The sequence below is a fragment of the Solanum stenotomum genome, chromosome 1, assembly GCF_019186545.1.
Source record: "Solanum stenotomum isolate F172 chromosome 1, ASM1918654v1, whole genome shotgun sequence".
NCBI classification, from domain to species: Eukaryota; Viridiplantae; Streptophyta; class Magnoliopsida; order Solanales; family Solanaceae; genus Solanum; species Solanum stenotomum.
Window position 1 is genome coordinate 19,752,839 of NC_064282.1, and position 12,021 is coordinate 19,764,859.

Consider the following 12,021-nt stretch of genomic DNA (forward strand, 5'->3'; position numbering starts at 1 on the left):
AATTATGTATTTTATCTCACCAAATTTAAAAGGAAAAAAATCAATATGTAAATGTATTTTTTCAATAGCGCAAGACGCGAACAAGATCACTAGTTAAATACATATATTGCATAATATATTGATTGTGAATAACTAATATATATATATATATATATACACACGAGAGTAGCGGTGTATGTATGATTTTTTATAAGTAGTGTCAATATTTAAAAATTAATAATTGATATAATAATGTTATATTAATAAAAACTATTGAAAATGCACTAATAAACCATAAATCAAGTAAACTACTTTAACTCTCCTCGGCGCAATTGATTTATTTTAGCCTAATTTGACTAGAAATAGGATGTTGGAGGTTCGAATCCCTTAAATTAAACTTTCCCTTGAAAAAGCCTCAAAAATAAAAGTCAAATTCGGTCTTGCTGGGCTCGAACACGGCCACGCTGAAAAGATTGACAATTCTGTTTGCACTGCAAACCAACGAGCAAAGAAGCACATACGTCCAAATAGTGTCATTAATATTATTTATAGTAATACCTTCACTTTTCTAGATTTTTTTGTATATAAAATACTTAATTTTTTCAACGAAGCAGTTTCGATTAACACCCTTGACATAGAGTGAGTTCTCCCCTGTACGAGGGGCTGAAGTCTTGGAATATCTACACCTTCTCACAATCTATTCTGTGCCCAGAGTCACCTTATCCTAAAGAGTGTCAAATGACATTCACCGCTAATCAATTAGATTAAGAATTTAATTTTTATGTATATATTTAATAGGTTTACTCCCTTATTTTATTTTACGTGTATTTACTTTTTGATATTTTGATACATTTTAATAAATTTTTTAGCTATATATCATCGAATGAGATAATATAGTTTAGATTATCATATAAAATATTTATCCAACGTACCGTGAGAATCACCATCACCTAATTTAGTAAAATATTTATTGTCTTTCTCATTTCTCATCATCAACTAATTGTTATATATATATATATATACTAGATAATGGTGTCCGTGCTATGCACGGGCCCCATAATATAAATGGTATGTTTTGGGGCTAATAACGAAGTTTTTGAAGCGATTGTTGGCGTGGATAAATGAATAAGTTTTTTTATCACAAACTTGTATTTTCTTTGACACTATTTAAGGCATAATAAGACTACCCATATACAATATTTTTGAAATACTTTATGTTGTCAATTATCATGATTTATAATATTTTTATGATAGATTCACTTCAAGCATTAGTGGAATTTTTTGTATTTTTTTCAAAACATATTTTATGTTGTCAATTATCATGATTTATAGTATTTTTACGCAATTTTTAAAAATAAAAAACACAAAAAAAAAATAAGACAAATAAATTAAAATGGACCCAATATATGTTATTTTTGTTGTCTCAATTTATGTGACACAAATAAAAATTTGGAGAGTCATCCAAATTTTCATATTTTTTTAAAAAATGTTTTAAGTTATTAATTATTGTGATTTATAATATTTTTATGTAACTTTCAAATAACCTACATTACTAGTCACTTTGTCCTAATTTATGTGATATGGATAAAATTACAAAATTAACCCTTTTAAAATGTCTTTTAGATATTTTAAGTTGTTAATTATTATAATTAATAATACTTTTTTGATAATTTTAAAATGATATGTGTTATTTTTTCTGTCCCAATATATGTGAGCCTGATAGAATTCTGAGAGTGAAACTATTTTATTATATAGCTTTTAAATATTTTAGTTTGATAATTATTGTAATTTTTAATGCTTTTTACGTCATTTGTAAATGATATATGTTGCTTCCTTTGTCCCATTTTATATAGTATAAATAAAATTCCCAAAACCAACTCAATTTTTAATATATATTTTTAAATATTTTAAATTATTAATTATTGAGTTTTATAATATTAAAAAAAAATTAAATAGAAAATGTACAAAACTTGTATCAGCCTAAAAAATGACCACGATAATTCGAAGCCTACAAAAAGCAATAAGGTTGTACGTAATTTTAACTACTTAATATATATTACTCCGTTTGTCTCAATGTATGTAGCATAGATAAAATTTCAAGAGTCAATCAAATGTTGTTAATTGTTAAGATTTACAATACATTTTACGTAGTTTTCAATAATTTCACATTAAATAAGACATATTACTACTTTTGTCTCATTTTATGTGACATTGATAGATTAATTTTAAGAATCAGTCAATTTATTTTTTTGTGTATTTTTAATAAATATTTTAAGTTGTCAATTATCACTATTTATTATATTTTATACATAATTTGTAACGATAGATTAATTTCAAGAATCAATAGAATTTTTTTATATGTATTTATTTTTGAAATATTCTATGTTGTCAATTATCACGATTTATAGTATTTTTACGATAGATTCACTTCGAGAATCAGTGGAATTTTTTGTATTTTTTTCAAAACGTATTTTATGTTGTCAATTATCATGTTTTATAGTATTTATACGCAATTTTTAAATATAAAACACACACAAAAAAAAAAAGACATATAAGTTAAAATGGACCCAATATATGTTATTTTTGTTGTCTCAATTTATGTGACACAAATAAAATTTGGAGAGTCATCCAAATTTTCATTTTTAAAAAAAAATGTTTTAAGTTATTAATTATTGTGATTAATGGTGTTAAATTGTCCAATAATATAAATTTTAAAGGTACAACCATAAAAGAAGAATGTACAACACTATCTAAGCACATGTAACACTTGTCATGTGCTAAGTAGTAGATATTCCCACTTATTATATATAGTAAAATAAAAATAATACACATTACTACTTTTGTCTCATTTTATGTGACATTGATAGATTAATTTTAAGAATCAATCAAATTTTTTTTTGTGTTTTTTTAATAAATATTTTAAGTTGTCAATTATCACAATTTATTATATTTTATACATAATTTGTAACGATAGATTAATTTCAAGAATTAATCCAATTTTTTTATATGTATTTATTTTTGAAATATTTCATGTTGTCAATTATCATGATTTATAGTATTTTTACGATAGACTCACGTGAAGAATCAGTGGAATTTTTTATATTTTTTTCAAAACATATTTATGTTGTCAATTATCATGATTTATAGTATTTATACGCAGTTTTTAAATATAAAAACACAAAAAAAAAGACAAATAAATTAAAATGGACCCAATATATGTTATTTTTGTTGTCTCAATTCATGTGACACAAATAAAATTTGGAGAGTCATCCAAATTTTCATATTTTTTTAAAAAATGTTTTAACTTATTAATTATTGTGATTAATGGTGTTAAATTGTCCAATAATATAAATTTTAAAGGTACAACCATAAAAGAAGAATGTACAACACTATCTAAACACATGTAACACTTGTCATGTGCTAAGTAATAGATATTCCCACTTATTATATATAGTAATAGAAAAATATATATAGAAATGACATATTTATTATTTAACTAAATAATAAATATGTAACTAAAAATCTTGTTAGCTTTTGGTTGAAAGCTAACAAGATAGTTACAATGATAGTTGTATTGTGGCTTATTATATATACTAGATAATGTTGCCCGTGCTATGCACGGGCCCAATAATATAAATGGTATGTTTTGGAGCTAGTAACGAAGTTTTTGAAGCGATTGTTTGCGTGGATAAAGGAATAAGTTTTTTTATCACAAACCTGTACTTTCTTTGACGCTATTCAAGGCACAATAAGACTACCCACATGCAACATTTTTGAAATATTTTATGTTGTCAATTATCACGATTTAATTTTAAGAATCAGTCAATTTTTTTTATGTTTTTTTAATAAATATTTTAAGTTGTCAATTATCACGATTTATTGTATTTTATACATAATTTTTAACGATAGATTAATTTCAAGAATCAATCAAATTTTTTTAAATGTATTTATTTTTGAAATATTTTATGTTGTCAATTATCATGATTTATAGTATTTTTACGATAGATTAACTTCAAGAATCAATGGAATTTTTTGTATCTTTTTCAAAACATATTTTATGTTGTCAATTATCATGATTTATAGTATTTTTACGCAATTTTTAAATATAAAAAATTTTAAAAAATAAGACAAATAAATTAAAATGGACCCAATATATGTTATTTTTGTTGTCTCAATTTATGTGACACAAATGAAATTTGGAGAGTCATTGAATATTATATATTATACTTGGGCATAAACTCTCTTACGCACGGGCCCAATAACTATTATTTTTTGTCCTAATGTATGTGACACAGATAAAATATAGTGAGTTATTTAAATTTAATATGATTTTTAAATATTTTAAGTTGTTAATAATGTAATTTATAATATTTTTACGTAATTTGTAAATACTTAATATATATTACTCCACTTGTCTCAATGTATGTAGCATAGATAAAATTTCAAGAGTTAATCAAATGTTGTTAATTGTTAAGATTTACAATACATTTTACGTAGTTTTCAGTAATTTGACATTAAATAATACATATTACTACTTTTGTCTCATTTTATGTGACATTGATAGATTAATTTTAAGAATCAGTCAATTTCTTTTTTTGTGCATTTTTAATAAATATTTTAAGTTGTCAATTATCACGATTTATTGTATTTTATACATAAATTTTAACGATAGATTAATTTCAAGAATCAATCGAAATTTTTTATATGTATATTTTTTAAAAATATTTTATGTTGTCAATTATCATGATTTATAGTATTTTTACGATAGATTAACTTCAAGAATCAGTGCAATTTTTTGTATCTTTTTCAAAACATATTTTATGTTGTCAATTATCATGATTTATAGTATTTTTACGCAATTTGTAAATATAAAAAAAAATTAAGACAAATAAATTAAAATGGACGCAATATATGCTATTTTTGTTGTCTCAATTTATGTGACACAAATGAAATTTGAAGAGTCATCCAAATTTGCACTTTTTTTAAAAAAAAAAATTTAAGTTATTAATTATTGTGATTTATAATATTTTTATGTAACTTTCAAATAACTTCCTAATTTATGTGATATGGATAAAATTACAAAATTAACCCTTTTAAAATGTCTTCCAGATATTTTCAGTTGTTAATTATTATTATTTATAATACCATTTTGGTAATTTTAAAATGATATATGTTATTTTTTCTGTCCCAATATATGTGACCCGGATAGAATTTTGAGAGTCAACCTATTTTATGGTAGAATTTTAAATATTAAATATTTTAAGTCATTTGTAAATGATTTATTATATTATATTTTATATATATATATTATATTTATTTTCTACTATATAATAAAAGGGAGTTTATGTATATATTATATTATATTATATTATATATTATATAAACTCCCTTAGAAAATAAATATATATTATATATAAAAAATGATTTATTATATGATATTATTATATTATGTATTACTCCCTCCGTCCCTTTTTAGTTGTCCATTTTAGAAATGGCACACAGATTAAGGCAACAATGATTAGCACAGTGAAGTTACAATTTTACCCTTATGACAACTTTTCACTTCAAAATTACAACCACTTATTTGAATTAAAGTGAAATAAATTGGAGGGAAACAACATACACTTTTACAATTTTCAAGAAGTGTAAATAAGGGTATAATAGGAAAAAATTTGTTGTCCTTTCTTGATTTGTCAAAATGGACAACTAAATAGGGACAACCAAAAAAGGAAATATGGACAAGTAAATAGGGACGGAGGGAGTATATAGGGAGTTTATGATGGGACATTCAAATGTCCCATCATAAACTCCCTCTTATATAATAGTAGAATATATATATATATGGGAAAAATGATAAATATATCCCCGAATTATTGTAAATAGTATGCAGATACCATCCGTCATACTTTTGGGACATTGATGCCCCTGCCGTCTAAAAACTAGAGCAAATATAACCTTTATATTAACTGACTTACACGTGTCATAATCTTATCCCCGACCCGAAATTTATTAAATATCGGATCGACGGATAAGATTGTGCCACGTGTCCCTATTTAGTCTTCCGTTAGAGTGAAGGACATATATGCTCTAGTTTTTGAACGGCAGGAGCACCAATGTCCAAAAAGTATGACGAAGGGTATCTGCATACCATTTACGATAGTTCAAGGTTATATTTGTCCTTTTTCCATATATATTGAAAAGAAAAGGAGTATATATATATAATGATATGCCTTCTTTATTCGGAAGTGCATTAAAAGTAGCAAAAAGAAAGCCTAAAGGCACAAACGTAGTTCGTTCCTTTCATTAAGTAGGTAAAGTAGCGTGGATAGTTGTCATGGACATAAAATCGATTAATATTTTTGTATCTTGTATTTATCTTTACTCTTCCGAATTCTAATTTATTTGATTGTTTGAACTTATAACTTGTATAGAAATTTGTAGTATTTAATCCGTGAGCTCTTAATTGTGCCTCGTTGTTTGAATTTTGATCCATTTTTTTAATTTTGAGGACTCTGATTTATAATTGTAGGTGAGAGAGTCGTAATAATGAGAATATGTTTTCGACTAATTAATACTCCCTCTGTCCACTATTAATTGTCATACTTTCCATTTTTAGAGTCAAACTATAAAAATTTTGACTAACATTTTAGGATATATTTTTTCATCGTATTGATATGTAAAAAATTGCAATGTATAGTATTTTTCGTATAGTTTTTGAATATCTAAATTTTTTATTTAAAAAATCAAATTAATCTAATCTAATTTAACTTTGAAAATAAGTCAAATTGACTTTCGAAAAGCGTAACATGACAAATAAAAGTGGACGGAGGGAGTAAGATTGAAGTAAAATTGCAACATTTAATTGACTTGAGGACATTTTTTTTGACATGATTTTATTAACTCTTTCATTTGACTTGGTGTGCCACGCCATTTGAGAAATGACACCAAATTGGGTCTATGGGATAAAATGAATATTGAGCTTAACAAAATAGGCTCATCATTTATAGCTCAGTTAAATGGATTGGATTGAACCTTAATTAAATTTATTTTTATTAGACTTATATAATTAATCCAATTACATTGACTAATATTATTTATTTGATCTAATATATTTTAAATTTAGAATTTAATTCAAATTATTTTTAAAATTAAATGCGATCAAATTTTGAGTGATTTCAAAATTATTCTTGTTGCTGTTATTATACGGCGTGTCCTCAACCGATTTCACTTAACTTCTCTTATTTTACCTAATATATGTTGTCATAAAAAATATTGAATAATTTTACTTACCAAACTTAGGTTGATATAAAAACAGATTACTTTGCATTTCTGCTAAGATTTTACCCATATTTGATTTTTACATCAAATTATCTAAATTTATGGTTAAGTGATAATTAAAATATTATGATTAAGTGATTAAAATATTATTGTGAATTAATATATTGTAATCAGCGATAATGATATATGTGAAGATATGGATACACTTTATTTGTTAAAATATTGATATATTGACATTTTTAATAATTATTTTAAAGTGTAGATGTTTTCAATAATTATGTTAGAGATTTGACTAGTTAGCTAAAAATCTATGAGTATCCATCCACCAAGAGTGGATATAAATCTCCAAAAATTGAATTACAAAATCAAATTAAGATTTATCGTATTGGAGTTTAATTACTATACTGTACTTGTAGACACATAAATTTTATTGGATTAAATTCACACTAAATTTGGATTAAATTCATACTAAATTTGATTAAATCCATATTTATTTATTCTAATACAAGGTTCATTTCACCTCGAAGCCCAAACTCATGCCTTGTGTCACAATGACTAGGCTTCCAAGACCAACAAGATGACGCCATGTGTCCAAATGATGTGAGTTCTATTCAAATCAAGAATCAATCATATCCGTCAAGTGTCAAAATGACATCTTTTGGTCAATCATAAGCAACCTTGTCAACCCCCTACAATTTTATAAATAGGGGATAAACATTGTAACGACCTGTTCCCGTCGTTATAGAAAAGCCAATGGGGAAAATTTTTTGACCGAAAAACTTTTTTGTAGTAACTTGAAATTTCCTAGCCTAGTCCAAAATTGGATGAAATCGGAGTCAAGTGAGTCTAGGGAAATCTGATAATGATTGGTGGATTTAATAAGGAATTTGATTGCATGAGTAGATAACTAAGACGTTGAGGAATTCGTACGACTTTACGACATCAAATTTGAGAATGTACATTGTATGCCATGAATCAACACTTGATTGTATTATTATGAGAATGTACATTGTGATTGTGATTATGGCTTGTTGAATGGATCAAGTGTTACGTTCCAACACACTAACTTGAATCGAGTGCCACGTTCCGACGCATATATGGGATCGAGTGTCACATCCGGCACACTAACTTGGATCGAGTACCACGTACCGATACACTAACAGTTTGGGTGTGGGTTCCATGAGAGGACTATTGACTTGTCATATTGATGTATTTTGAGCATGTGGATTTGTGTGTTGTTCGTAAGTGATAATTGATATTGTATATGTTTGGGGTATGCATGTTTATTACTGTTGTAATGACTTATATATATTTCATTTATTGGGATAGCCGCGTAATCTTACCAATACACTGTGGTTGTGTATTGATACTGCACTTGCTCTTTCTTTGTTGAGTACAGGGCATCTTCAGGCGGCTATTGACAAACCTCGTCTAGAAGATCAGTGATCAATCGAATTCAAGGGTGAGCCAGTTCTTCCAGGCTGCCATGAGTTCTCTTTTTGTTTACGTCCACATTTTCGGACTTAGACTAGTACTTAGGTTTTCTTATGTTTAATTGAGTTGTACCCATTTCCTTTAGACTTATAATCCTTGTTAGACTTTTGGTACATTGACTTTCAGGTTCTAGGCGTTATTTCTGCAATCGTTTGATTAAGACTTTTGGAGTTTATGGGAACTCTTTTCCTTTAGCATTTAAATATGCTTCTGTAACTTTAAATGCCTTAGTTTTTGGGTGAGTTGTTTAGTTTGGGTTGTAGTAATGGTTCTCCCACCGGAGGGTTAGTGTGGGTGCCAATCACAACGGTTTGGGTCGTGACAAACATGACATTCAAGGACATTTCTGAGAACGTTTCTGACACACTTCAACAAGCATTCTGGATTGAAGAAAGTTACAACATCAATTACATAGCTCTTCGAAGGAGTGGTCAACAGAGTTATTCTTGGAGATTGACTTGAAACAACAAAGTGTCGCCCAACGTTTCCGGAGATCAAACACATCTCAAGGAGGTCTACATCATTCTACATTCGAGAAACACGCTACTACCAGCCCTCGAATCACAAAGAATTATTAGGAGAGAAGAACCAAGAGAACAACAGAATTGTACTCATGAGATTCATTAATAAAAATCACATTTTTCTTTTATTTATTTTTATTACAGTTAATTTTCAGTGCTACGAAAATTTGTTGCGAACAATACTGAACTTTCAAAATTTGATATTTGATATCTACTTTTAATTATTGAAACAAAACTTTGAAATACTAAAGCAAAGATTGAATGCTTACCTCTAGTTAATGAATTATTTACCATATATGTGGACAACAATATTAAGGAGTAATTGGAATGTCTTGAATAACCTATGCCGATAAATTCATAATGTTAGAGTTGAGAGTGGAGATCTAACCTCTAGGTCATGATTCCTTAAAAGAATAGTACGTTAATTATAATACTATCTTATCAAAATAATTTCTCCTTCGTTAATTATAATACTATCTTATCAAAATAATTTCTCCTTTGATACATAATACTGTAAGGATGTTTAATTTATTGAACCAAACATATTTGATATCTACTTTATCAATTATCAAAATCGAACTTTGAAAACACTAAATATCCACTTCTAATATTTACAAATAAAATAATTAAATATATATATTTTCAATTAATAACTAGCAATTATTAAATATCACTAGATTTAAAATTAAAATTTATCATAAGCAGAGAAACCAAATATATTATTATATATAGCAATAAAAAGAAAGAAAATAAAGTAGAATACTCCATGCTAATATAATAACGAGAGGACAACACAAAGTAGAACATAGGCCGGCAAAAACGTCCTCCTCCCAGCATTTCCATTGTCCTCTTCTCTCTTTTATATTTATTTATTTCAACAAATTAAAATAATTGTATTTTTTTTATTTAATAATATAAATTAATAAAAATCAAATTTAAAATTTCATCATATTATTTAATAAGATCAACTTTTTAGATTTTTCACGTGGTGTTCGATATCTACATTGGAGTCTAACTATTTCGAATTCGCGCCACATAGAGTCCATTTAGGGGGAAACGCTCCTAACTGAAGATTTTTCATACTAAAGGATCAAATTCGATACGTTACGCATCACGTAAAGTCTCATTCAGGGAAGTACTCTATATAAATAATTTTTTCATACTCATAAATCGAACTCGAGACCTTTGATTAGGGAACGAGCAGTTCATCCACTACATCACATTTGTTGATGTTAAAAAGATTAATTTTATAAAATACATATCTAATAAAAAAATTAAGAAATTTTAAATAAATAGAGATCAAATAATATGAAAAAGAGATGATAGTATATATTATCAAGTAAATATATAATAAATATATGACGACAAGTTGTATTAGAAATATTAAAGTTCAGAACTGGTATATCGATAGCCGTGTTGGTCATAAGAATATAAACAGTATCACGTATCAGGTAAAAATGTATTTTAAAATATATATTTTTTGTTCAATGGAATTATTTTTCACCAAGTCGAAATAATTAACTACATTAATTAACAGTTTCTTTCAACCAACATACAAATATTTGACCCCCAACAAAAAAAAAACGACATAGAAATATTAAAGTCAGTTTTTAATAATAATTTAATAAGTATCTTTCCCATGCTTAGTGCGTAAGGTATTTCGTAATATTTAACTTATACATAGCGATAGTGCAAACGAGATAACTAAAGTAATATTTATGGTGTCAATAGTAAAAAGTTAAATTTATTTTTCCCGCTTCCGCTTGTTTATTGATTTTGAAATTTAAATTTAAATTTTTTAAATTGTATTTAAATATGTATTATATTTGATTTTTAAAAAAAATTATGAGTAAAAGTTTTCAATCCAAAAACTATTTGAAGATAAATATTCAAAATTTATACTCAAACGCTAATTCAATGCCTATCAACAATGACGGGGTTAGAAACTCAAATAAGAAGATTTAAAAAAATCTTATGCAAGGAGGATTAATTCAAACAAATAACTAAAGTAATATTTACGACATTAATATATAAAGTAGTTAAACCTACTTTCTTACTTCAGTTTGATCATAGATTTTAAACTTGAAATTTATTAAGTTATGATCTTAAATTTTGAAGTTGTATTTGAATATGCGTTATATTTGAAAAAAATAATTAAAATTTAGTGAATGACGAGTCCCCTGAAAAAAGTTGAAGAATAAATATGATCAAATTTTATGATCAAACAAATATTTAAAATCAAATTCAAAATCAAAATCTACGATCAAACACTTACGTTTTTGAAGTTGTGATTTTTTATTTTTAAAATTGTGGTTTGGACAAGCACTAGATTTGGCAGAAACTCAAAATTTTGTGAATGAAAAGTCCTAAAAATTAGTTGAAGAATAAATATGATCAATTTTTTTGGTCAAATAATTGTTTAAAGAGAAATTTTAAAAATATGATTCAAAATCTACAGTTAAACACTGAAATTTTTGAAGTTGTGGTTTTTGAATTTTGAATATTTATTGAACTATTTAGAAAAAGAGTAAAATTTTGGGAATGAAAAGTCCCCTAAAACTAGTTGAAGATCAAATCTAGTTAAATTTTCTGGTCAAACAAATATTTAAATTTAAATCTGATTAAATGTAATGGTCAAATAAATATTTAAATTGTATTTGGACATACTCTATCTTTAGAAAAACCTTGAAAATTTTGTGAATGAAAACTCCAATTTTTTAAAATGTATCTGGACATGCATTTATTTAGA